General features: G+C 50.7%; 1 protein-coding gene across 4 annotated transcripts in view; it reads right to left on the reverse strand.

Moving 5' to 3' along the window:
* The window catches only part of CDON (cell adhesion associated, oncogene regulated), a 56,237-nt gene extending 42,244 nt beyond the window's left edge, over positions 1 to 13,993 (reverse strand). For 3 of the 4 annotated variants that reach the window (XM_053997137.1, XM_053997139.1, XM_053997140.1), the window contains exon 1: positions 13,811 to 13,993. The gene's annotated coding sequence lies outside the window, so the exon portion shown is untranslated. Of the gene's footprint in view, positions 1 to 13,484; positions 13,610 to 13,810 lie in introns of those variants that run through there. The other variant, XM_053997138.1, reaches the window with a different exon arrangement.
* Positions 13,994 to 25,680: the final 11,687 nt, after the last annotated feature.

The raw sequence follows: 25,680 nt of genomic DNA on the forward strand, positions 1-25,680 counted from the left end.
GGCAACGGAGCCGGCCGAAGCCTCATTTTTATGAATGCCTAATGACCACTCAATCATTAACATCAACCTTTAAAAAGCAAATGCAGCACCTACAGTGTTCATTACCCTCCCCCTCCCCCCCTTTCAGGGTCTCAATCGAGTCAGTCAAGCGTGCAAACCGATCCTGTCGCCAGCAAAAGCATTTCCTTTCACTGTGGTCAGCCAAAAGAAGGGGAAAAAAATGGAAGTGACTTGGAGTTATGGCACCAAAAAGGCCAGACAAGCAAGGAAATAATCAACTCCACATGAGCCACTTCGAGCCCATCACAATGAAAAGGGCCTACGACTAACCCCAGGAAAGGTCAGCGGGACTATGGGGGTCAGAAGCTGAAAAAGGCAATAGCGAGCAGCTGCCAGCTGCAATAAGAATCAATGTGTTCCTAATTACACTCCGAAGAGAAGGCTCGAGCGCCGGGAAACGCCGGGCTGTAATCACAGCTTGGGCAGAAAACATTCAAGTGCTCCCGTTTTACCCTTCTCCACCTCGAGCACTGGAGCTGCAGTTTGTGCGCTACTAAATCACAGGAAGCCGAGTGCTGGAGATAAGGAGCCAGGCAGCTACAGAAGGGTTGGGGATTTTGTAAAAAAATATCGTAATTAAGCATTTGTGTTGGAATTATGGCATCACCAAAGAGAGGATTTTGAGCGTAAGCAATAAAATTACATTCTTCAAAGGGATTTTGCATGTGCTTTTAGGAAACACACAGAACTCTGCCAAACAGTCCCATACGCCTGGGATTTTCTTAACACCCAAAAAAACACGTGAAAGGGAAAACCCTGGAAAAATCAGTTTGCTGACAGTAACCCTATAAACCAAGCGTGAGAGACACAAACGGGTCAGAACACAATGAAACAGACGCCAAGGGATCCGCAGAAACACTGAGGGGAGAGGCAGTCAAAAATTACAAGAAAAAGCATTCTTTGATGTTCTGTTCATATTTATTTATTGCATTTTAAACAAATGAAAGTGCACCCTCCAGATCCTTATCAGAAGGATAAGGATCTCCTGAATAAAGGAGAGAAATTACAGTTGCTCAAACTTTGCAATCCTCAGCTTGGATTTCAGAAATGCCTCCACATTTCTGCCCATACCCATGCCTGGCACCCACAGCCATCAGTGCTACCTTTGCCAATTTGCACCTAAGGAGTCAATTGGTATTTTTACCTCTTTTTAGGTAACATGTATTTTTATAAGCAGCCTTGCATGGAGCTTTTTTCTTGATTTACACCATTTAACACCCATGAATCAGTGATGAATCCAAAGAACAATTCTGGGGCAAAAGTCCCTTATCAATTGTGCAGAAATTTCTAATGGCATATCACTGTTCATAGAACAGCTTGAATTGGAAGGGACCTTAAAGACCTGAAAGTTGATATTTTTGTCAAAATACAGAGCAAGTGTTTGCTCGGGTGGCAGATGGCAAGAAAAACAAACAGTGCTCAGCAAACAAGACAGTGACTGAGCCCCAGACAGGACAGGAGATCCCACATCCTGATGGTCTTTCTCAATAATCAGGCAGATGTGTTTCCTACAAAGTTATAGAACACCCTAAATATTGTCATTAATTTACTGAAATTGCTCTAGGTAAGGTCCAGTGGCACAGGACAAAGGTGACACAAGAAAAGGTTAAGCAACAGAGGAAAAAATAGCAGTAAAAAATAGCCAAACCATGGCCAAGAGGCTGTGAGCCTCAAAGATGGAGAAGGACGTATTTTTTATTGGATACTTCTATTTTGATTTCAGGCCTGGAAAGTCTCATGGTTGGTATCAGCTGTTGGACTTGCATCAAAGTTTAGCCTTCCATTAATCTTTTGAGTTATATGTGAGGCTGATAATTTTTTTTTTAGAAGACAGTTAAGATTACTCAGATACTTAATTTGCAGTCCAATATTTCAAAAACACCTTGACTTTAGAACCTCGGTCCTGGCGTACATATGGTCTTGATAGAAGAACGCATGCTTTGGCATGGACTGGAGGAATGGATTTGGGAGCTGGGGGAAGGAAATTTAACAGTTTGTGTACTGTGCCTCGGCACACACAGATGAAAACACTCCCAAGTCACGACTCTGCTCCAGAGACACATCTGTGCTCCGAGGGGGGAGAGCTGGGGTTCCCATCCTGCCATTCCAACACCGGTCACAGCAAGACAGGCATCAGGAGAAAAATAAATAAATCATCCCAGAAGCCACACTTTCTTCTCCATGAACCGGCATAACAATTAGTTTAATTTTATTATTAACTTCAGCAAAGGAGCTGAGACAGTCCCCCTGCTGCCACACTAATGAAGTGGGAATGGCTCCTGCCTCCTCTGGCCTCGGGGAAGTGAGAGAACAGAGCATTAGCCTGATACATAGTTCTGCTGGGCTGCAATTATGCTTAAATGCCTAAATCAGGGCTTTCAGCCCCCAAGGGAGCTAAGGGTATCATTAGTTTAACAGTTCCATCACAGTAGGCCAAAAACATACAAAATTCTCACCCTTTGCTCTTCGAGGCTCCCCCAGACCTCTCCTGTCCTGATCTCTCCTGCTTTGGCACTACTTTGCCTCATATCTCCAGTTTCTTCCCCACATTTAGCTCGACACCTGTGCCATATCACTGAGGGGACACCTGTGACAGCTCTGATGCCTTCAGTCATGTCTCCAAGGGTCCTTGGGCCAACACCTCCTCCCCTCCTTCCTCAGGGCTGGCCTCAGCCTCGGAGAGAGGCGCCTGCTTTACTTCTTCAGCTCTGGTTTTTAGCAAGAATGAGATTTCGCAACCAGTTTTTCAGCCAGTTTAAAGATGGGCTGCTGCCGAGGAGGGCAGCAACACCTTCCTTCAGGACCTGGCTTGCATTCTCCTATCTGCACCACGGATCCTGCGGCCAGCAAGTGAGTCACATCTGCTGGCAGATCCAGCTGAAAACTCAGCCAGAGAAAAAATGTGGTTCAGTTTTCACCTGGAAGAGGGAGCAGTTTCAGCTCCCCATGCAGTCCTGGAGCACCAGCCCAAAGGAGGGGCTGGGAATGGACATCCAAGAACCATCCAACTTAGCACTTGAACAGTGCGAGGCCTCAGCTCAACTCATGAAGCACCACCCTGGTATGTTGAATAAACCCTGGACTGCAAGAATCTGTGCAAAAAATGAAGAAAAATATACAAAACCAAACTCCAAGTGAACCATGCCCCTTTTCTCAAGGGAGCTAGGGAACTCACCATCCTAATTAACCGAGGTACAGGTACACACACCACAGCAAGCTGGAGTAACCGTCTCAGGGGGTGGTTTTTTCCCTCCAAAAAGTTTGCACTGGGCATGTCAAGTACCATCACTCATGATTATAATTTGTCTATGGTTTCTAAAACCAAAATCCAGCATGAATAAAAAATAAAAAGGACTAGAACCACAGTCTTGTTTGGTCATCAGAAAAAGCTGTCAGACTCTCAGACAAAGGTGCTTGTGTCCACACAGGCTGCCTAAAGGTCCTCTTCCAGTGGCACTCTCTCACCTGGGTGGTTTAGCCCTAAGAGAACACTGATAGAAAGAACTGGAACCATGGCTGAGCTCTGTTAGAGGACAGCAAGCTCATTCTCCAGGCAATTCCACATGAGCACTGACACCTCGTCCTTTGGTAGCCTCCAGCAAGCAACAGCTCTAAAAAACGCAGACAAATGGGTTCTTTTAGCTGTGCTAGCCTGAGTCCAACTCGGTCTGTTGTAACTTGCAGGGATCCATGAGCCCTTAAAGGGAAGCACAGCCATTAAATCCACACCTGCAGCCAGAATTTATAGCAACCTCATCTACTGCTGTCTTACATCATAGGCAATTAGGAGCCTGTGAACTCATGGCTGCAGGATATGGGAGGTGCACTGGAACCGGAGAGCCAAGCCTGTGTTACAGCACAGTCGTTAGGCACCTTAGAATTCACCGTGCTGGAACTGTGCTCAGACTGGAGCAACAGACCCATCTGGGCTCTGCTTTCTAAACAAAAGTGCTGCCCTGCACTCCAAGTCACTGCTTCCCCTCTTGTTACAGCTGTCCACACGCTGTCACAGGCAATGCCAACACTCCTTGCTGCTGGACCCAGGCTCCAGGCAGAACAATGCTTATTAAAAAGCAAACCAGCTAACCAGGGACAGCTGAGGGAGAGAGCAGGAAAGACCCTGGCCTTTCCTCCCCCGATTAAAACAAGCCTTCACACAATCCATCCTCCAGCCTTACAGTAATTCAGTTTTACTGCTCTCCTCCCCTCCCTTCCCCCATGCTCAAAGACCAAACCTGGTTTCAAAATTGAAGTCCGAGCTCTCTGGCAAACACACGTTTCTGCACTTCTTCACCTCGAGGGAAGGAATCCTGACACAACTGACAATATTGCTTAGCAAAAGGAGCCCCTTTGCTTCAGGCCCAGATAAAAGCAGCAGCTTGGCAGAAAAAGAAATGAAAAAATTGTGTTGGTCAGGCCAGGTTTGCTACAACAAACCAACCTGGCTCCCAGGCAAGGAAAGGAGTAGTGGAACATTGGGGAAAGAGAGGGAGGCTTTGGGTTGGCTTTGCTCAGTGGTGTTGCACAACCCAGCACCGGTGTAGCTTCCCGCCTCCTTCCTCATGCCAGAAGAGCCAAAGGAGAGCGCTGATCCAGGGGAGGGAGGCAGCAGTCATCATGAAGCTCTGGCCTGAGGGTTTGGCTCCTCAGCTCCTCCAGCCCTCCTGCTTCACTCTCTGCAGCCAAGCCCAAGCTGCCAGCTCAGCCCTGCCAGCAGCAGGGACCCCTGCCCAGGGCTGGGGGCACTCGGGGCAGCACCCTCATGGAGGCAGGTCGTGAATCAGAGCCCAAACCACCTCCTGCAAATCGGGGCCATGGCAGCTGTTCCCAGGAGAACCAGTTCAAACATGAGCAACTGATAGGAAAGGAGTTAAGTTTCATCACAGGGTCTAGGGAGAAATTTCCGCCAGGTTCACCTGACTGTGCCCTGTTCTCACTCGCTCAGACATATCCTGCTTTGCCGAACAGGATTTCTGCTTGGACATCCAACAGCAGACTGGCAGTTCCTGGAGACACCTTCCCAAAGGAAGATGGATGCCACAGCTTCGGCACATAGGAAGAAAGTTCCAGACTCTTCATAGCAAATCAACTCCCCCACGAGACTTTAATGCCGAGCTCAGCAACATGGGGGCCCTGCAAAGATAACCGGCTGCCGGGATTGATTCCATCCCACGTTAGCATCCATCAGATAGCAAGAAAAACAAGATTAAGCAGCACCACGGCATTAGTCTTCATTTAAACTTGGCAAAGAAAGCAAATGTTTCTTTTTTGTTGGCTTCTCTCTGTGTGTTTTTTAAAGCAGTCCCCGGCTCAGCCAGGGAAAGGTGCCTGGACTGTTTAATGTTGGGGGATTAGAAGGGACAACACTTGTACACTCGCCAGAGCCCAGATAAGCAGAGAGTGCTTGGGTTAAGCAGGCAAGCATCTGCCTCCTGCAATATATACATTGTCCCAGTGAAAATAAACAGCTTCACACCTTTGGCTCAGAGAAGGACTTGAGCTTCTTCTGCATCCTCAACCTGCAGCCTCTCCACTCAAGGCTGAAGGGTCAGAAGGGTGAAGGTTACTTGCAGTTCCCTTATTCCAAGTCTAAGACTGGAAACTTTCTGTCTCCTCTCGCACTGAGTAAAGTCTTTGCTGCTGCACATTAGATCTGGTGTGCTTCCTTGTATTCACTGTGCCCAGAGCTGTTTCAGACAAACTCTGAACACGTACACTTTCTACACGTGCTGGTTACGTAAAAGCCACGACAAACACACTAATTAGGAAAAACGCTAACTTGGAAACTGGACCCTTTAAGTGCTCAGCCACTAAGTCCATAATCTAGAAAACCACTCCTCAGTTTAATGCTGCCACCCCAGCAACTGGAAATCACAGGGCTGAAGACTCCAGCCATACCACTGCAGTACCCACCACCTACAGTCTGCTCCAAGCTCCTCTCTGGTCCATCTCAATGCACAATTTGGAAGTGCAGTCTGCACCCCAGAACCATGCCTCAGTCTGAATAGCTGAATTTAAAATTATATCATTAAGTTTGAAATTTCAACATACTTAGAGAGTTTTGATAATAACATTTTTGATTACATCCGTTGCCAGCTTCCTTCTACACCCTGACAGAGATTTAAAGTATACATTCCTATTTCATTCTGCAACAGAGATTAGTGGCAGGAACAGAAAACATCTTCTGTTCCAAAAAACCCTCAGGGTTTTCCTTCTTCTCTTGCATTTTATTAGAGGAGTCTCAAATCTCCATCAAGCTGCAATACACTGTCACTGCAAAGCATTTAAGGCAACAAGTATCTGAGGGCTACACTGAAACACACCTTCGGAAAAAGCTCCCGAGAAACAAAGAGATTTCCAAGGCTATCCCAAAGGTGAAAGTGCTCCCCAGCAGTAACAGCCCTCAGCAAGCTTTATGAAAATTTGAGCCTACGCTTGAGCATATGGCACGCAGAGCCCTAATTCAAGAACTTTTGTGAACTCTTATTGTGGGGAAGGGGGGGGGAACAAAGGAAAACCACATGCTATTGTTTATTTTGACTCTGCAATACATTTAATCTACATGGAGTTGGAACATTACACAGCAAAACTCCTCAGCTCCCAGAAATTATGTACAGCCAACAGCAGCAAAGCCCGTTCTCCAAAGGGAAAATGCCATTTTAAGTATGTTATCTTGACCCCACAGAGCACAGAAACTCTCCAAAACGCAGCTGAAAGCTGCCACCAATGCTTCCAATCCCACATCCCAAGAGCATGGGATCAAGGCAAGGCTACTGGCACTCATGACACGAGGAAAGCCAAAGCTGGGGACTTCCACCAACTTGACCTCAAGCTATTGAAGCTTTTCTCACTAAGACTGTGACTGCCTGGGGGGGTCCCTGAGCAGGAGGAGCCCCAGGCATCTCACATCTTCTTTAAGCCTATCAACAGGAGCAGACCTTGATGCATTCCAAGATGTTAAAGCAACAAGAACCAGCATATGAGCAGCCAAAGAATTATTCCAGTGTATCCACAGGGATGATAACAGATCTCACTATGTGAATTCCACTGCTGTAGCTGCACAACTCCCTTCCAGCCCTGGATCCTACTGGAGGTGTGCTAACAAGGACTGCTCACGCGTCACTGAAGCCTTTGGTGTCCAGCTCCAGGACACCCCCAAGCATCTCCAGGAGCCGTGGCTCGGCTGATGAGTTACGGATCTGCCCTGGCACAACTGAAGAACCATCTTCCTAAATATCATATTTCTGTTCAAAGCCACCCACTGCCATCCCCTTGTGCCCAGTGAGTTCACTCCCCCAACCCCAATATTCCAGCTCCTTTACACAACTTCTCCTGGATGCAGAGCCCGCTGCCTCACGTTGGGGTGCAGTCATTGCCAGCGAGGGACTGGAGCTGTGCAAGCTCACCCTGGGCAGGTGCCAGCACCAACGCTCTCACCTACAGCCAGGAGAATGTGCAGACAGGTGATGTCATGGCCAGAGCAGACAGGTGACATCACAGCCCCAGCAGCCACAAGCACCTTCTCTCCATCCTGCTTTATCTTCTCCTGCACCTGGGAGCAGAGGCCTTTGGCACAGCCCCATCCTCGCCCTCGCCGGGCCGGGGGCTGGCGCAGACACAGGGTGCTGTGAGGTTTCAACAGGCTGAATGAAACGGTGAAGAAAGATGCTTTTCAGAGGGGGAGGGGAGGCACACACATACTGAACAAATCATCTGTTTGGAGCGCTGGCTCCTACTTGTTCTCAGTTATATTATTCACTCAAGGGTGGATTAATCCATCACTGCAAAGGAATCTCCTGATCTCAGAGATAAAGGCAACAAGTCATGCACTGACTGTCTGTGGATCCTCCTGGAAATGGCCAGCCTTTCTCATGGCCTTATTTGGGCCGATCTATCGGCTCTCAACTAACAACAAGCAAGAAAAAAAAAAAAGAGAAAAGAAATTAAAAGCTGAAAACATACCACCTGTCTACAGTAACTTCAAGTGGATTGATCTGGAAGCAAGCAGGGCATTTCGACTCCAAACAATCAGTTTGTTTCAGAAGAGGCCACAGGAACTGTCCCCTTCCCTTGTTTCTGTTCCCCAGGAGAAGAACAGTCACCTGGGTCCTTATCATCCAAACTGGCATGGAAAAAAAGATTAATTTCTTGCAAGATTCTTTATAGTGAGGCCTTTTACCCAGAGAAATGGTTTAACTCACTGGGGACTGGGAAACAGTGCCATCCCATCCCCCTGCAGGAGCATCTCCAGCTAGAGCAGGCTGCACTTGGACAGAAAGTGTCTACACAGAATATAACAGCAATTCCAGGAGGCTGGACATCGCCAGCATGTCTGTACTTCAGTACTTCAGCAGATGCCACAGAGCGATTACAGAGACATTCAGGATCTGTCTGTTCTTCATCTAACATTAAGGGAGGCCGAGAAGCTCCCCACAGCTCCCCTCTGGCTGGAGCTGGCAGCCCACGATGTCCAGGGCTCACCAGCACACAGAAGGTGAGCTGGCAGGGAATACTTGACAGGCAGCACAACCCTTATACACCTTTGCAGAGACAAAACACTCTCAAACCCCTCCAAAAATATAAATTTGTGGTGCTCAGCCTCTTTGCCAAGACTGTTTCAATGACAAGCTGCCTACAGCTTAAGCCTTTTAGTCCTTGTCTTGGCATTTTATAGGTTCATTGCAAAGAAAACCACAGGCTGTGAGGCAGAGCCTCCATACACTGTGAGGAAGGAAGCATTAAACTTCTCTTTGAATTAAACAAATAAGATTCAACCACTTGGTTCATTATCAGATTCAATGGTTGGAGTCTGCAGGGAAAGCTAAACAGCCGAACCCGGGGTATAAATCAAAGACATGATCAGACAGACAGGTGAGGCCGAGGGTGTGGCTTCACCTCAGCTCAGCCACTGCCAAAGGGATGGTCTCCTTCTCCTTCCCTGGTATACTCAGCTCCCCTGCCCCAGCTCCCTCCTGCTGCCAAGCTGATGGCAATATCCCAGCCAAGCTGGTCTTGCTCACTCTGAGCTTTAAGGAATTATTTTATCCTTTCCCCATGCTGTTCCTGGGAGCTGGACTGGTTCAACTGGGCACTTCCAGAGGCAGGAGATGGAGGGAGCTGGCCAGAACCCCTCCCTCTCTGCAAGGCACCCACCCTTGGCTCAGCAGCAGAGTGAGCACACAGGATCAGGAGACAGCAAAGCCAATTTAGAAGCCCGTGCTGCCAAAAGGGGCCATCCCCCCACCAGCCCCCCAGGGCCTCCCCAGTCATCCAAGTGGAAGATTTAGCAACTCTAACTGCGGGGCAAGATCCAGGAAAGTTTGTGGCTTGGGTACTTTTTTTTTTTTGAAGGGTTAGCTGGAGTCACTCCCCTGCGGCTGCTCCAGTGCTGGATTCCCGCAGCAGGGAAGAGGCAGGAATGTACCTGCCACCTCCTGCAGCAGCGAGTCCTCAGATGGAGCTGTAACGTGAAACTGCGCCCAAGGAGCTGGGAAGGGGGGAAAAAAGGGGGGAAAAAGAAAAAAAAATAGAGTCCCACCTGGCTAGAAGAGCTCCAAGACATCTCGTAGGTATGGAAAATGGGAAAACAACCCACCTTACATGATTGTTTTCCCTCCTGTTGAAAGACAGCAGATATTTCTCACACAGAAAGAATGAGTATGGGCTTAATGGAATTGGCAGGTGTTCTGGATGTACAAGGCTCAATCCCTTACTGGGCTGAACAAGCATTTCCCCTAAAGTGGTAGCTGTCACTGGAGAACCATCATCCCCCACCAGAAAAGGAGAAGTGAGCTAGGGAACGCAAGTGGAAAACTCTGACACGCTCAGCCCTGGAAGTTGTACTGAGTTGTACCAAGGAAATTACTGAAAGAACACTCAACCGAAAAAAGTGAACATATACACACACACAGAGGAAACTATCTAGTCTAGAAATTCTTGGGCCAGCATAGTTGGAGACCTCCAACCAGCCAAAGTAACATAGCAAAGGGGTTTTTGCTGACTTTGCCAAAGACAAACCATCCCAGAGCAAATGATGCAGGAAAAGGGAACACACAATAGCAGGCTTTGCTCAGGGAGGCCTCCTGGAAAGCAGAAAGTGAGTAGGAAAGGGAAAACACCTGGAGAACAGTCCAAGTACCAGCCCAAACTACAAAAGAGGTCCAAATGAACAAAATGCTTCAAAATAGCAAAAATCGGAGACAGAGAACACAGTTTGGTGCCCAAGTACCAGCTTTAAGAGTTAGGATTGCAAGGCAAGCTGCAAATTCCCATTTAAGGAGGAAATTTGACCAGTTCCACTTGAAACAAGGTTTTTAGCTCAGTCTCACCCCAACTGCAGATAGCAACTGGCTCTGAAGCTCCCAGCCCACTGAAACATCAAAAACCAGAGAACTGACAGCAGACCACTGGCAGGGGCAGGACTCAGCTCAAGGGAGCCACTCACTAGTCAGCAGCTCATAAGCAAGGCAGGAGACAAAAACCTGACTCTACATACAAAGGGCAAGTTTACAGTATCAATTAATTTATACAAATGAGATGCTGCCTAACAAAACATGATTCACCAATTAAAGCGATTCTATAAAAAAACACTGAGATACCCAATCCCAGCAGGTTTGTGGGTGAAAACCTGCTCAGTCTCAGGGCTTCTGGTACTAAACCAAAGGTTTTGAAGCCTCGTGGAATCTCACCAACAGGTTCACCACATTCCCATGTCATTTTGTATAGGATTGCGTGCCAAGACCACAGCACTGCAATGAAACCCCTCAAGAGTCACATCTCTGGACATGGGAACAAGGAAGATGCAGAGCAGGAGGTTTTCCACCACAGGCTCAAAGGCCTGGAGAAACAGAGGAGGTAAAGGAGCTCTTGGAGAAGGTGTGAAGAGTGGGTTTGGTGGGTGATATGGGAAATCCAGGTGAAGCTCAGTGCCTTTTTATACACACTAGAAACAGTTCACATGACCTGCAGGGAACCTTCTCAATACAGCTCATTCTGTGTGCACATACAAACACTCAGAGACCAGCCCCTGACCCACAGCTCCTCACACCCAGTCCTGCAAGCAACCTGAAATCACAGCAGCTGGCCCTGTACACACCCAGTCACACCAAGACCACCAACCCTATGGGAGAAGGTGATGCTGGCTGTTCCACTGCATCAGAAAACAGCTTTATTCCCAAAATAATTTAATCATCACAGGTTACCCCATTAGGATTTTTGGCACTAGACTTTGTTGGTCTTGCAGTTCATGGTAGTGCCTCATCTTGAGCACCCACCGATTAATGCCCTGGTTGTGGTACACCTGAGGCCTCATCAGGCAGAGCAGATCGGCTGTGGGACAGGCAGAGGGGGATTTATGAGATGCTGGACCCTGACGTGGCTGTGCACTCACAATCCATTGCTTTGCTTCCCCATTTCCACATCTGCAGAAGCAGTCTTTAAACAAGCCAGGGTATTTTTAAGCTCTGACAGTTAAAGTCCTCAAGTGACATCACCTGAAGTCAGAGCACAGCTGCCTTATTCCTCTGGCACACCAGCAAGCCAAAGTAAGCAGGAGCCTCGTTTATGGGCTTACACCACACCTTGAGATAATGAAAGCACTGGTGGGACGTGCCCTGCACAGTCAGGCCTCTCCTTGCAAGGCTTTTTTCCACCTCCTCATCAGTTTTGGGGTAAAACCCAAAAATTTTAGCACCAGAGCAGCCCAGTGATCCAACAGAGGGTGCACACAGGGGGGGCCAGCCCAAACCCCACTGCCACTCTCCCAGGGTTTGGGAGCAAAGAAACAGAGAAAAAGGATGAAAAATCCCCAAGATTGCATGAAGGATGGCAAAAACCAACCCCTCAAGCTACTTCCCGTGGTGTACCCGAGCTTGCCCGCCCACACTTCACCTTGCACACACGGGTACACAGCCGTTTAGGAGCACTCAGAGCAGCTTAAGGGTGTAAATCACATTAATCCAGGCGACAAAGCCACATCCCGCTCATCCTCGGGTGAGTTACTAATCCCTCCACACCGCAGGTTCCCATCTCACTTCCTACCCCTTGAGGAGGAAAAAAAAAAAAACCTTTTAACATGATAGGTAACTCAGTGGATCCCGCCTTCTACCTGAGTCTAGCTTTCAACAGCTTTGAGCAACAGTCATGCGTCTCCCCACAAGCCTGAGGATTTTCTGGGATGCAGACCAAGCCAGTCAGAGGCTTCCCTCTTCTTATGGAAAGGGGAATACAGGTCAAAAATATTTATTTCTTTTTAATCACTCCATTACCAAGTCCTCCCCACAAGATAGGCTTGCAGCTGCTTTGAAAAAGCAGGGCTTGGTTTCAATGTGTTTGACTCATGCTCTCGACACCTATTTTAATTTGGTGGAACAAAAGCATGCTGGCAGTAATTAAGGCAAATACTATCAAGTTCAACAGAAAACCATTAAGAAATAGTGCCGGGAAACATTCACTGTGAATTTTTGGAATATAGAAGGAGCTGGCCGTCGCCCGCAGCAACCGCTACCACAAAAGCACTTTTTCTCCTTAAAGCAGCTACGGGCAGGCTGTACATCCCATAAATCGCAACTGTCAAAACACCCTGGTTGTGGGAGATGAGAAAAGCAAACGGGCTGCACACAGCTCGGCTGGGAGCGCCAGCACCCCAGGATTACCTGCTTTGTTCAAGGAAAACGCCGGGCCACGAAGGATAAAACCCCAGAGAACCAAAGCTTCCACGCTGCCCCTAACCTCGGTGACCGTGGCTGGTGTTTGGGTTGGTAAATTGTATTTCTGGTGCATGTGTGAAAGATACAACTCACTGAGTAAACAGCCCTTCAGAGCTGACAGCTTTACAGCCACAGGCTCGGCGCGACTACTCCTTCCCAGGGGCAGCAAGGCAGTTGGGGAAAGCAGTAAAATAATAATTAAAAAGAAAAAGCTACATAAAGCCATCACATTTAGCCTTTCACCAACCCTTTACACAGTTACGAGGCGGGAGCAAAATAAACATTGCCTGTTTTCTGCCCGACAGCGTGTCACGGCTGAAAAACACATCCCTTTTGGTTTAAAAAGCATCATTATTGGAAGCATGGGACAGACGACTGGAAAATTCTTCCATTAGAAGACAGGAACTATATAATTTATATTTGTTTTTGGCAAAGAGACAGATAAGGCAAGGGAAAGTAATTTAAAATTCAAGAATTGCGTGGCTTTAAGAAGGTAGGCAGCTTAATGCAATAAAAATAATAATAACAGAGATAAGATGTCAGGATGCTTTACAGCCAGAGACCTCAGGCATCACACACCACCCCCTGCCTTAGGGACTGACTTTCCACCGCTCTAATTGCACAGAAAAGTGACCTTACAGGTTAAAAACATTGAGATTAACCATTTTAAGGCGGTTAAGAGGCTGGACGCGACCCCAAACCCATCCCCTACGGCACCTCCTTCAAGCAGAGCAGCGTTTAAATGACAAATAGAGTGGAGTGGAGGCGCGTTCCCTGCGAAATGAGACCATAAATCAGAGCCGGGCAACTCGGAGGGCTCGTCCCGCTGGCCGGAGCGCCGTGCACCGGCTCAGCCCCGCGCACCGAGGGCACCGAGCGGAGCCGGACGGCGCGGACGAGCCCTGCGGGCTGACAGCGGCCACCACCTGCGGCCGCCCCGGGCCGCGCCCGCCCCTCACGGAGGAGCCGCGCTCGCCCCTCCCGGCGCGCGCCCGCCCGCGCCCCCCTCAGCGCGCGCCGGCGGCGGGAAGCGCGCGCGTTACCTCTCCGCCGCGCCCCCTCCCTGGTCCCGGTCCTGGTGCCGGTGCCGCTCGGCGGCGGCTCGCCAGGACATTCCAGGCTGGGGCGGGCGTCCCGGCGGGCGGGAGCCTCCATCCAGCGCCGCCCGGCCGCTCGGCGCCGCTTATCTCCCCCCGCGCCGCGCTCCCCGCCCCGCTCCCACCGGCGCCCCGTGTCGGGGGAGGCGCCGCCGCCCCGCCCCGCCCCGCGGAGCGAACCAACGCCGGCCGGAGGGGGGGGAGCACGGCTGCCCCGCGGGCGGACCCACCGCCCGAGGAGGGGAGGGAGCGGGCAGCGGTGAGCGCGGCCCGAGCGTGCGGCGAGCGGGGCGCTGCGGGCCCTTTAAGGGGCGCGGGAGGGGCGGAGGGGATGCACGTGCGCGCGGGGTCCGTGCGCTGCCGGGCACAGCTCGGCCGGGAGACCGCGGCCCCGAACCGCCGGGAGCCGACATCCGTGTGAGCCGGGACCCGCGGGACGCGGCCCCGAACCGCCGGGAGCCGACATCCGTGTGAGCCGGGACCCGCGGGACGCGGCCCCGAGCAGCAGGTGCGCTGGGCACCCACGGGGCTGGCAAGGCAGGGACCGGGAGTGCCCACGTGTGCGTGACCGGGCACCGAGCGGCCGCGCACCCGCTCGCCTGCGCTGCCAGGGGACCGGGCGCTTGTGCAGCCCCGGGCAGCCGCAGAGCCGCGCTCCCGCACGCTCCCGCACGCTCCCGCACACTCCCGCACGCTCCCGCACGACCTTGCCACCTGCCACCCGTGCGTGAGAGTCGCACGCAGCCGGGCACCCTGTGCCCCGCTCCGGGCACCGCAGCGCCGCTCACCTGGGCGGCCTCCCGGGAGCCTCCGCCTCTGCGAGTGCAGAGGTCATCCCGTGCCCGGCCCGCTCACTTGCACGCCGGAGAGCCCACGGTTCCCACTCCGGCTCTCCTGCAAGCCGTTCTATGTTCAGAGTGCCGCTGGAGTGAGGGAGTGGCTCTCGCTCTTTCCAAAGCGCTGGGAAGTGCCCCCACACATGCTCCATGCATCATCCTTCTCCAGATGACGCTACCGAGAACCCCGTACTCGGGCTAAAAATAGCAAAAAGGTGCTTTATCAAGGGCTCAAACTGTGCCAAAACCATTGACCCCTTCCAAAAGAACCCAAATACACCCAAAATATGCCCAAAATGTTGGGGTTTTTTGGTGGTTTTTTTGTTTGTTTGTTTGTTTTTTTTTTTTTTTTTTTTTATTTTTTGGGGTTTTTTTGTTTTTTTGCTCTTTTGGTCGCATTCACAAGTGGTAGCTGCAAAGGGATTTATCCCAATGAGAGTTTCACCTGGAAAGGCTTCAGCACCACATGGACTGCAAAGAAACACAGATGCTATGCTTAAAAAATGAAGAAAAAAATACGCTTAAAACCCCCCTAAAAAAACTAGACTCGAAATAAAATCTCATGGTTTTCAGTCAAACCTGTGAGACCAAAACGCTGCACTGCCCTGTGTTTACCAGCCCTAATTTTATCCCTCAGGAGATTTCCTGTAGGACGTCATTATTTCCACAAGTGTGAAAGGGGAAAAAAAAAAGAAAGAAAATGAAGAGTAGAAAAATCCTCAACCGATTAAAAATCCCATAATCTGAAGAAAACACCCCAAAACAAACAAAATCGGGTTTGGCACAGCTGAGGAGTTAAATGACTTGATTTATGGCAGCCACTGGAAAAGATGAGGGCTTCAGGATTGTTCTCAGCACAGAAGAGGCAGCCAAGTCTAGTTTTTTGGGATAAAAATACTCAAAATAAGGATCATAATGAAGGTGTTTTGCAGACCAGGGGCGGTGCCAAATTGCAATTTCTCCCTGTACAATTTTTGGGTCGATGTTTTCCCCTCCTTGAGCGCATTTGCATGAGAATACCCTCTTGGGCAGGAGAATTGCTGCTTAATTAGCGAACAGCAATCACTTTAATTAGCATGTCTCCATGCTCCCTGCTATTTTGCATAGATTCAAATGAGATGCTCATTAAGGAGCAGGCGCCCGGACAAGCTACGCCCTTTAGCCGTTCACTAACCCAATTAACTTCAGCCAAACCGTGCTGGGCCCTGTGCCAGGAGGGATCGGGCTGCTCCCAGAAGGAAGGTGCAGAACCTCTCCCCTCAACCTGCTCACTTCCTCCAAACCTGTGAGGATTCCTTCCTTGGGAGGTTTTTCTCCTTCAAGGTTTTCCTTCTTGCAAGATTTCCTTCCTTGTCAAAGGTTTTCCTTCTTGTAAAATTTTCCTTCGTACAAGGCTTTTCCTACATTGAAGGTTTTTCCTTCCTTGAAATGATTTCCTCCTTCAAGTATTTCCTTCCTTGCCTAAGGGTTTCCTCATTGCAAGGTTTTATTTCCTTTTGAGATTTTCCTTCTTTGTGATATTTTCCCCCACCCAAAGTTTATCCTCCATGTAAAGTTTTCCTCCTTGCACGGTTTTCTTCCTTGGAGGTTTCCTTCCTTTCAAGGATTTACCTTCTTGCAAGTTTTCCTGCTTGTGAAGTTTCCTTCCTCACAAGCTTTTCCTCCATGCAAGGTTTCCCCTCCTCAGAAACTTCCTTGCAAGTTTTTCCTCCTTTTCCTTGCTTGCTCAGTGCTGGGATTTGGGAACAGAAAAGGGGGTGGACACCCCCAAAAAGCCACCCTCCCTCCTTGGGGATCCTCAAGCCCTCTCCGTGCCCCTTCCCCCCGCCCAGGTGGGGCCATCATTCCTGGCAGGAGCACGAGGGAATTTGAGGGTCCCCTTTGTTTTCCCGCCCAGCCAGCGTGGTCCCAGCGAGGTTGGGTTTTATTTTATTTCATTTCTCCTGCGCCGTAATCCCATCGTCTTGTCACGGTTCCCCGGGAAGCCGGGCTGCTCCGAACAAAGCCCCCGGAGCATCCCGGGCTCCCGGAGGGGGTTTTGCAGCTGCGCCTCGGAGCGTGACCGATCGGGAATGAGCCTTCGCAGCGCGTCTAATGCCGTTTGGACAGGGAGCCTTTCATCCGCTCGTGGGAGTGAGGCCCCGGCATTGAGCCGGCAGCTCCCCGCGCTCCGGCCCTCGGCGCTCCCGTCCCCGCGGGAGCCGATCGGCAGCGCCGCGGCGGCTTTGGGGGGAGCCAAGCGGAGCCCCCTGTGCTCGCCTCCGCTGCTGCGGGGCTGGGTGGAGGGGCTGAGGCTGGGGGATGCTCCCCATCGCCATGGTCTGGTCGCTGTCGCCCCATGCTGGGCTCCACTGGGTTCCTTGTTGTGGTCCCCTGGCAGTACCCCATCCCAGTTCCCACCTCCACATCCTCAGCAGCTTCCTTGTCCTAGTTCCCATCATCCCATCCCTGGCAGGCACCTCCTTCCTGTTCCCATTCTCCTGACCCCAGCAAGTGCCTTGTCCAGGTGCCATCATCCCAGCCCTGTCCCCATCAGATCACTCAGCCCAGTCCCCATCATCTGTCCCTGTCCCCATCATCACATCCCGGTCCTCGTCACCTTGTCCTTGTCCCATCATCCTGGCCCAGATCCCAGCAGGTGCTTGTCCCTGTCCCATGTCCCTTGTCCCAGTCCCTGTGTCTCTCCACGGGGCCAGCCCAACACCCTGATGCCCTTTGGCATCCAGTGATCCCCATCAAAGGAAGGTTTGTGGTCCTTTTTGGGAAGGGGACAGCTGGTGTCAGCCCGGTGCCCCCCAACCTTGGCAGTACAGGTGGCACTGGGTGGCATCAGCTGTCCCCTGCAGCGTGGCAGGCAATGTGTGTGAGTGGGGAATCACGGGATTTGCACTCCAAGGGAATGGATCAGAAACAGGGGACAAAGGCTGGAGGGGTGTTGGGATGGAGCACACATCACCTGGGAAGAGAAGATGAAGATGAGGAGTTGAGAAGAGACAAGACGAAAATGATGAGGATAGAAGAGACAAGATGAGAAAACAGGAGAAGGAAAAAGGAGGAGGAGAAGGACTAAAGAGAAAAGAGAGAAGAGAGAAAAGAGAGGAGAGAAAAGAGAAGAGAGAAAAGAGAAGAGAAAGAAGGAAGAGGAGGAGAGAGGAGGAGGGAGAGGAGGAAAGATGTTGCCTCTAAAGAAGCCCTGTGTCCCCGTGAGATTTGCCAACCCATCATTTCATGCATTGGTCAGGGGGGTTTGTTGGTTTATTTTCCCCACAGTGAAAAGTGGCTTTTTGACCCAAATATACGTTTTCATAGCAAAGATTTTTTTTTGGCTGAAAGGCTTTTTATTCCTTATTAAAAAGAAAATTGGTGAGGTTAGTGGGAAGGGTCACTTCTGTAAAACCTCTTTTTTTCTTAAAAAAGCCCCAACTAATCTATTTTGGCTTTTTTTTTTTTTTTTTTTTTTTTTTTTTTTTTTTTTTTTTTTTTTTTTCCATCAGAAATATCTCTGCGGGAGGCTTTGGGAGTGAATCATTCCCAAAATCCCCTGTCCCATGCTGTGCCTGGTCCTGCCCAGCTTTATCATCTCCCCTGCAGCAAACACCCAGTGGCAGCAAAAGAAAATTAGAATTATTAGAAAATACTTCTTTTTTTTTACTTTAATTTTTTTCCCAGCAGACTAGAGGGTGAATTTGCCTCGTTTTCCTGTATTTTGGCCATTTAACTGTATTTTGGCCATGGAGCTGCTTTGGCACCAAAAATTGCCTCAGTCTTTAGGAAGGAGCAAAGAACCTTGCCATGCAGTGATTGTTGGGTTTCCCAGGGCACTGGGGTTATCTCTGGGAAGAACCCAGACTGCTGGGGTGGGACAGAACTCCCTGCACCCCTGCAGAGGGTTCTGAGGGTGATAAAAGGTTCTGTGGCCCGTGACCTCTCCAGCACCTGCCTGCCCCAGGCCAAGCTGGAATGAGCCTTGCTCTCCAGCCTGGTCTCCTGGGCAGACCTTGGGCCCACAGTTTAGGCAGCTTGTCCTCAACCTTCTCTCTGGATGGACCTCAGTCTTGCAGGCATGTTGTCTCCATCCTTATTTTCCTGGCCGATCCCAGATCAAAATTGTGGGTCTCTTGTCTCCATCCCTGTCTCCTGAAGGATCCCAGGTGGGTGCTGCAGGTACCTTCACTCCATCCCTGTCTCCTGAAGGATCCCAGGTGGGTGCTGCAGGTACCTTCACTCCATCCCTGTCTCCTGAAGGATCCCAGGTGGGTGCTGCGGGTACCTTCACTCCATCCCTGTCTCCTGAAGGATCCCAGGTGGGTGCTGCAGGTACCTTCACTCCATCCCTGTCTCCTGAAGGATCCCAGGTCTCTGCTGCAGCCCATCTCCACCTTCTCTGAGCTCCCTGAAACCCAATCCACCACCTCACTTTGCTGATGGTGCCCATTCCCAACCCCAGGTGGACCCAGCTCGTGGTGGATGCCTCTTGAAGGGCCAAGATTGTGGTGGAGGGAGAACTGGAGACGGGCGGAGGGGATGGAGCGCCTTCAAAATTGACACCATATGGCTGCTCCTTATCCCCGGGCCCAGTAAATAGGTCTTTCATGCTGGGCCGGTTGCCATAGGAGCAAACACGCAGGAAATATCCCAGATAACTCGAATAGTGGTGAAAACATATGTTTTGGATAAAACCCGGCAGAAAATCGCCCCGTTTAACCCCTCCAAGGCAGTTTTAACCCCTTTGCCACACCTCAGTGCAGGCATGCAGTGGAGAAACTGAGGCATGCTGGGTCTGGGCCCCTCCTCAGCTGGCAGTAGGAATGCTGGCAGGTATTTTGCCACGAAGCGGGATTACTGTCAGGTTCCCAGTGTCAGCTTGCCTCTTTCTCCTTCTCCTCCACCTCCACCTCCTCCTCCTCCCCAGAGCCCCTTATCAAGACGGATGGCTGGATGCAAGGCCGTGTGCAAGCATTTTGCTCTGATTTGCCAAGGAATTTGCTTTGCTTTTGCTTTTTTTTATTTCCCCCTTTTTTTTTTTCCCCTCTTCTTTTTGTCTCTTTTTTGCAGCCTGGGCCAAACCTTTCCTTATCGCATCTGGCGAGCAGCGGGCTCCCAGTGCTGCCCTGGCCGCCGGCCAAGCGCGGAGCCGACAGCCAGGCGGCCGCGGCACGGCCAGGTCTCCCCACGCCTCACCATCCCGTGGGGCTGAGCCCAGAGAAACCAACAGCCCTGGCTCTCAGGAAGGGGAAACTGAGGCATGGAAAGCCTGAAAAGCTGCTGCAGGTGTTCCTGTGAAGTGGCTTCGTGCATCCCTCCGTGCTGCAAGTATCGCAGTGTGCCACAAGTATCCCTGTGCACAGCCAATGTCCCTGTGTGCTGCTTGCATCCCACACACCCTAAACATTCCCGTGTGTGCTGCCAGCATTCCTGCACACTGCTGCAAACAGCCCTGGATGCTGTAAACATCCCTGTGCATTGCCAGCATCCCCATGTGCTGCTGCATCCCATAAACATGCCTGTGCATTGGCAGCATCCCTGTGTGCTGCTGCATCCCTACATCCCATACACATCCCTGGTCATTGCCAGCATCCCATGTGCTGCATCCCATACACATCCCTGGTCATTGCCAGCATCCCTGTGTGCTGCTGCATCCCATAAACATGCCTGTGCACTGTCAGCATCCCTCTGTGTTACTGCATCCCTGCATCCCATAAACATCCCTGGGCATTGCCAGCATCCCTGATTGCTGCTGCATCCCTGCATCCCCCAAACCTCTCTGCATTCTGCAACACTTTCCAGGCCTTTTCCCAGGAGGGGAAATTGCTGCTGGGTCTTCCCAGCACTGCCTGAAGATGGAGAAACCCCGAGGAGTCCACCCCAAAGCCTGCACCCGAGGGCAGCCTTGCAGCAGCCCTGTCCCTATAAAAGGCTGAAGGGGAAGCAATGGCTGCTGGGATGGGGAACATTTTGAGAGGTGCTGCTCTGGAATGTCATGAGCAGGATTTTAGCACAGGAGGGATTGCAGCTATGGGGTGTAGATAGCACAAATCAAAGGGATCAGGGAGAAAGCCCTAAGATTAAGGAGCGAGGGGCTTTGGGGCCGCAGCACCGGGGCCACACCCGGCGGGAGGAGGTCCGGCCGACCTGGGATTTCTCCTGGTGCTGTCTTGTAAATACTGCTGATGGGAGGAATGTGCAAGCAGAGAGGAAAATCCCCTTCCACGCCAGAGCATCGCCTCACAGCCTCCCTCCCAGTGGGATCAGAGCCCTCCTGATGCTTCTTATCCTCCCAATTCTCCTGAGGAATTTTTTCTCATGTTGATTTTTGTGGGATGCACATCCCCAGCAAGGTGCAGCATCCCTGCCACCCACACATCCCTGCTTCCCACAGCATCCCTGCCAATGCCACATCCCTGCCAATGCCACATCCCTGCCACCCACTGCACCTCTCCCATTGTCACATCCCTGCTCTGCTGCAATCCCAAACTAATTTCTCCACTTCGGATCCTGTTTTTTGTTTTGCCCCTATTTTTTAATAACCTTTCCCTGCATCTCCCACCTCCTCCTCCTCCCTCCGAGCTCTGGTTTGGGTTTTGGTGAGGTTTAGCAAAACAAACACGGTCAAACCACCCCGTCCTAATGTGTAAAATCCCTGGAAAAGCCACAACAGCTCCGCAGGGCAGCCAAGGGCTCGCACAAGGCACTGGCAGGCCCCTGAGCTTCTCAGGCAGCCCTGCGAGCAGAGCACAGCAGATGAAATCCATTTCATTTCCCCCCTCCTTTCTGATGTATTTTCCAGCAGGATATTCCTCGCACGCAGGTCCCTTTGCCCCAGGGGGTTGTTGCTGGGTGCTGAGCCCGCCGAGATGATGCTCAATCAAGGAGGGATCGAAGTGATGATAAAACTCTCCAGGACAGTGGGGAAAATGGCATTTTCCCTGCCAGGCCCCCTCACTTTCCTCCTCCCCACATCCCAAAAATCCCAGCTGTGGCCAAATGATGCGCAAAAGTCACTTTAAAGATTCAGTTCTCTGCTCCCAGGCGGGATTTTCCCCTCCTCCATGAGCTGTTTTTGCACCTCTCCCACCCCAATACTCATTTACTCCACACCTAGAGGTTCCAAAGAAGCAGTCTGGGGATTGGAGAACTGACTTTGGGGGTTTTAGGATGTTTGGGTTTTTTTTCCTAGGGCGTTTGGGGGTTTGAGGGTTCTGCTTTCGATGGTGAGAGCAGCGTTTTCTCCCCACCCTGCCCAAGAATGTTTCTGCTGATATTAAACCCGACCCGGAGGCATTTGGAAGGAGCCGACTTCCTCGCCAAGAAAATGACCTCAGCCTTCTGCTTTGGAGCTTTTTTTTTTACCTTTTTAAAGCATTTTTCTCCCTGTCCTCCCTGCCAGGCAAGAGGCACTGCTGGGGCCTCACCCGTGTCCCTGGCACCACTGCCAGGCTGCATCCATAATGCCAATCCTCCAATTCAGGGTGATTGTTGTAGGTTTTAACCTGAAAATTCCAATTTTCAGCTGTAAATTCCAGGGTTTTCCCCCACAAAACTCCTCCCTGATACTCACAGGAGGATCTAGGGGCCAAACCTGCTGCAAAACCCCACCTTGCACCATCCTCTGGGCACGTGATGACCTCCAAAACTCATTTTCCCAATGAAATAAAACAGGGGAAAAAAAGCTCAAACCAAGAGCTAATGTTGCCCACGATGTTTCTGGAAGGGATTTTTGCAGGAGTTTCCCTAACAGACTCCTCTGCATTTTTGCTTTTATTAATGTGGCGGCATTCCCGGGCTGCCGCGATGCTTTTGCAAGAGCTAAAACATCTCCTGAGTTAAAAATCCAACAAATCCAGCCCCTCAGGCACCTCCACGGTGGGAAATGCTAAGGAGAGAGGAGGGAAATGCTGGATTTGGGTGTCTTCAGATGGAATTGCTCCAGATTTAGGGTTTTCTCCTCTAAATAAATGTTTCTGTCCTGGAGACATCGAGCTGATGGGGGCAGTTCAGAAAATAAAAATTCTTCTGGAATCCTATTGGATTTCCAGTCCCTGCAAAGCTGATGTTATTGGGAAATTCTCTCATTTGTCCTTAATAATCAGATGGGAAATCCTTCCACCATTCTCCTCTGCTTGAGGTGGTGCATCACCATCCTGGAGTTTCACTGGTACCCCACATCTCCATCCTGAATCCAGCATCCTGCATCCTGGATTCTGCATTCCATTCCTTCTGTCCTAGAGCTGCACCCTCCAACTGATGCTGCTTTTGCATCCCACACCCATTCCCTGGATCAGCCTCCTGCATCCCAAATCCTTCATCTGCACCGTCAGCCCTGCACCCCATGTCCTGCATCTGCACTCTTCAGCCCTCACCCTGCACCACACATCCCACTTCTCACACCCTGCAGCTGCATCCTGCATCCCAAATCCTCTATCTGTACTCTGTGCCCTGCATTCCACACCCCGCATCCGAACCTCTCATCCCACATCCTGCCCTGTGCATCCCACTTCTTGCATCCTGCACTCTGCATCCCGATTCTTGCATGCCAAATCTACATCCCAGATCCTGCATCTGCACCATGTCCTCTATGTGCAGCCTTCATCCCACATCCTCCATCTGTGCCTTCATCCAGCCCCCTCTCCTACACCTGCACCTTGCACCATCCCTTGTCCTATGCCTACAGCCCAAACTCTGCATTTCACATCTTCCCACCCCCTGCATCTCCATCCCACCCCCTGCATCTCCATCCTACCCCCTGCATCTCCATCCCACCTCCTGCATCCCACATCTCCATCCCATCTCCCACATCCACATCCCCATCCCACTGCCTGGATCCCGAGGGCACCAACCCCTGTAGGTCCAGGAACTCCCACCCCACCCAGGGCCCTGGGTAAGTTCAGCCCAAGGTCCTTACTGGGGCATAGTGGGCTGTGCCCCCTATAGCTATACCCTGGCTGTGACTCACTGCCACCTCCCCCAGCCACAGGACAAAAGCTTAATTGCAATGAAAATCGTTTGTGAGGCTGCAAACAATCGTTTGTGATCAGTCCCATCCAGTCCTTCCTTCCCACTGCTCCCTGGTCCCATCCAGGCCCTTCTCCAGAGCAGGTGTGATATGGCATTCCCAACCTGGCCTGCACTCAGGGGACTGGGGAGCTTTCCCATCCACAGGGGCTCTGTTCCCCTCTCTGGCACATCTGGCAGGCAGATGTGGCCAAAGGGCTGGGATCTGCCTCCCAGATGGGGGACGAGCTGCAAAATGTCTGTATGGGCTTGGAAAGCGATAATTTTTTCCTTGGAAGTCTGCATTTCCCGGCTCGCTGCACGCACTCCGCATCTCCAGGGGTGCTGCAAAATCCCTGTGCAGAGCTGGGGCTGTGCTGTGGTGCTCTGGTGCTGGAGCATCCCATGTCCTGCACCTCCATCCTCTATCTGCACCCTACATCCCACTCCTGCATCCACATCCCATCTCCTGTATCCCACCTCTGCATCCCAAATCCCTCTTCTGCAACCCATGCCCTGTACATCCTTCATCTGTATTTTATATTCCATGTCCCTCACCACCTGTCCTATATCCCACCTCTGCATCCCAAATTCTACTTCTGTACCCCACGTTCTGTATCTGCATCTGCCCTTTCATCCCATGTGCCATGCCCTGCATTCCACATCTGCAGCCCCTCTCCTGTGTCCTGCATCCGTGTCACATGTTCTGTATCTGGAAAACTGCATCTGCTTCCTAAATCCTCCATCCTGCATCTGGGAACCTGTGTCTACATTCTAAATTCTCTGTTTCCTAAAGTCCTGTTTTTTTTCCCTAGATCCTGTGGCTGCATCCTGAATCCTGCATCCCACATTCCAAATGCTTCCAGAGTCTCTCTTCTGTGCCCTACATCTGTCAGCCTGTATCTGCATCCCAAATTCTGTGTCTCCCATCTGCATCCTGAATCCTCCATCCTGTGTTCTGCATCTACATCCTAAATCCTCAATCCCCGATCCTGCATCTATGTCCTGAATCTTATGTCCTACACCTGCATCCTAAATCCTTCATCCTGGTTTATATCCTAAATCCCATGTCCCCATTTACATTCCAAATATTCCATTCCAGACCTGCATTCTGGCTTCTCCATTCTGTGTCCTGCATCAACATCCTGTGTCCCTCACCTGCATCCTAAATCCTCTATCCTGCATTTACACCCCCAGTCCTATGTCCCACATCTGCATTCCAAGTTCTCCATCCTGTCTTTGGTACCTACATTATGAATCCTCTATCCACCATCCTGAATCCTATATCCCACATCTCCATTCCAAGTCCTGCATCCTAAATCCTACATCTCAAATCCTATGTCCCACATTTGCATCCCAAGTTCTCTGTCCCAGATCCTGTATCTATGTCCCAAATCCTATGTCCCACATCTACATCCTAAAGCTTGTGTTCCATATCTGCATCCTGAAACCTGCACCTGTGTCCTAAATCCTACAATATCTAAATTCTAAATCCTGTGCTGCGACCCATGTCTAAATCCTAAATATTCTATCCTGAATCTACATCCTAAATCCTGCATCCACAGCCTAAATCCTAAGTCCCATATCTGCATCACAAATTCCATTTCACATCCTAGATCTACATCCTAAACCCTCCATCCTGTGCCTACATCCCAAATCCTATGTCCCACAACCAACACCTAGATCCTAAATCCTCCAACCCACATCCTCCCTCTTTGTCCTAAATCCTGCATCCCATGTCTAAATCCTAAATACTCTATTCTGAATCTACATCCTAAATCCTGCATCCACAGCCTAAATCCTAAGTCCCATATCTGCATCACAAATTCCATTTCACATCCTAGATCTACGTCCTAAACCCTCCATCCTGTGCCTACATCCCAAATCCCATGTCCCACATTTGCATCCCAAATTCTGTCCCACAACCAACACCTAGATCCTAAATCCTCCATCTTCCATCTGTGTCCTAAATCCTGCATCCCTGAACCC

The sequence above is a fragment of the Vidua macroura genome, chromosome 22 (genome assembly GCF_024509145.1).
Source record: "Vidua macroura isolate BioBank_ID:100142 chromosome 22, ASM2450914v1, whole genome shotgun sequence".
Taxonomy (NCBI): domain Eukaryota; kingdom Metazoa; phylum Chordata; class Aves; order Passeriformes; family Viduidae; genus Vidua; species Vidua macroura.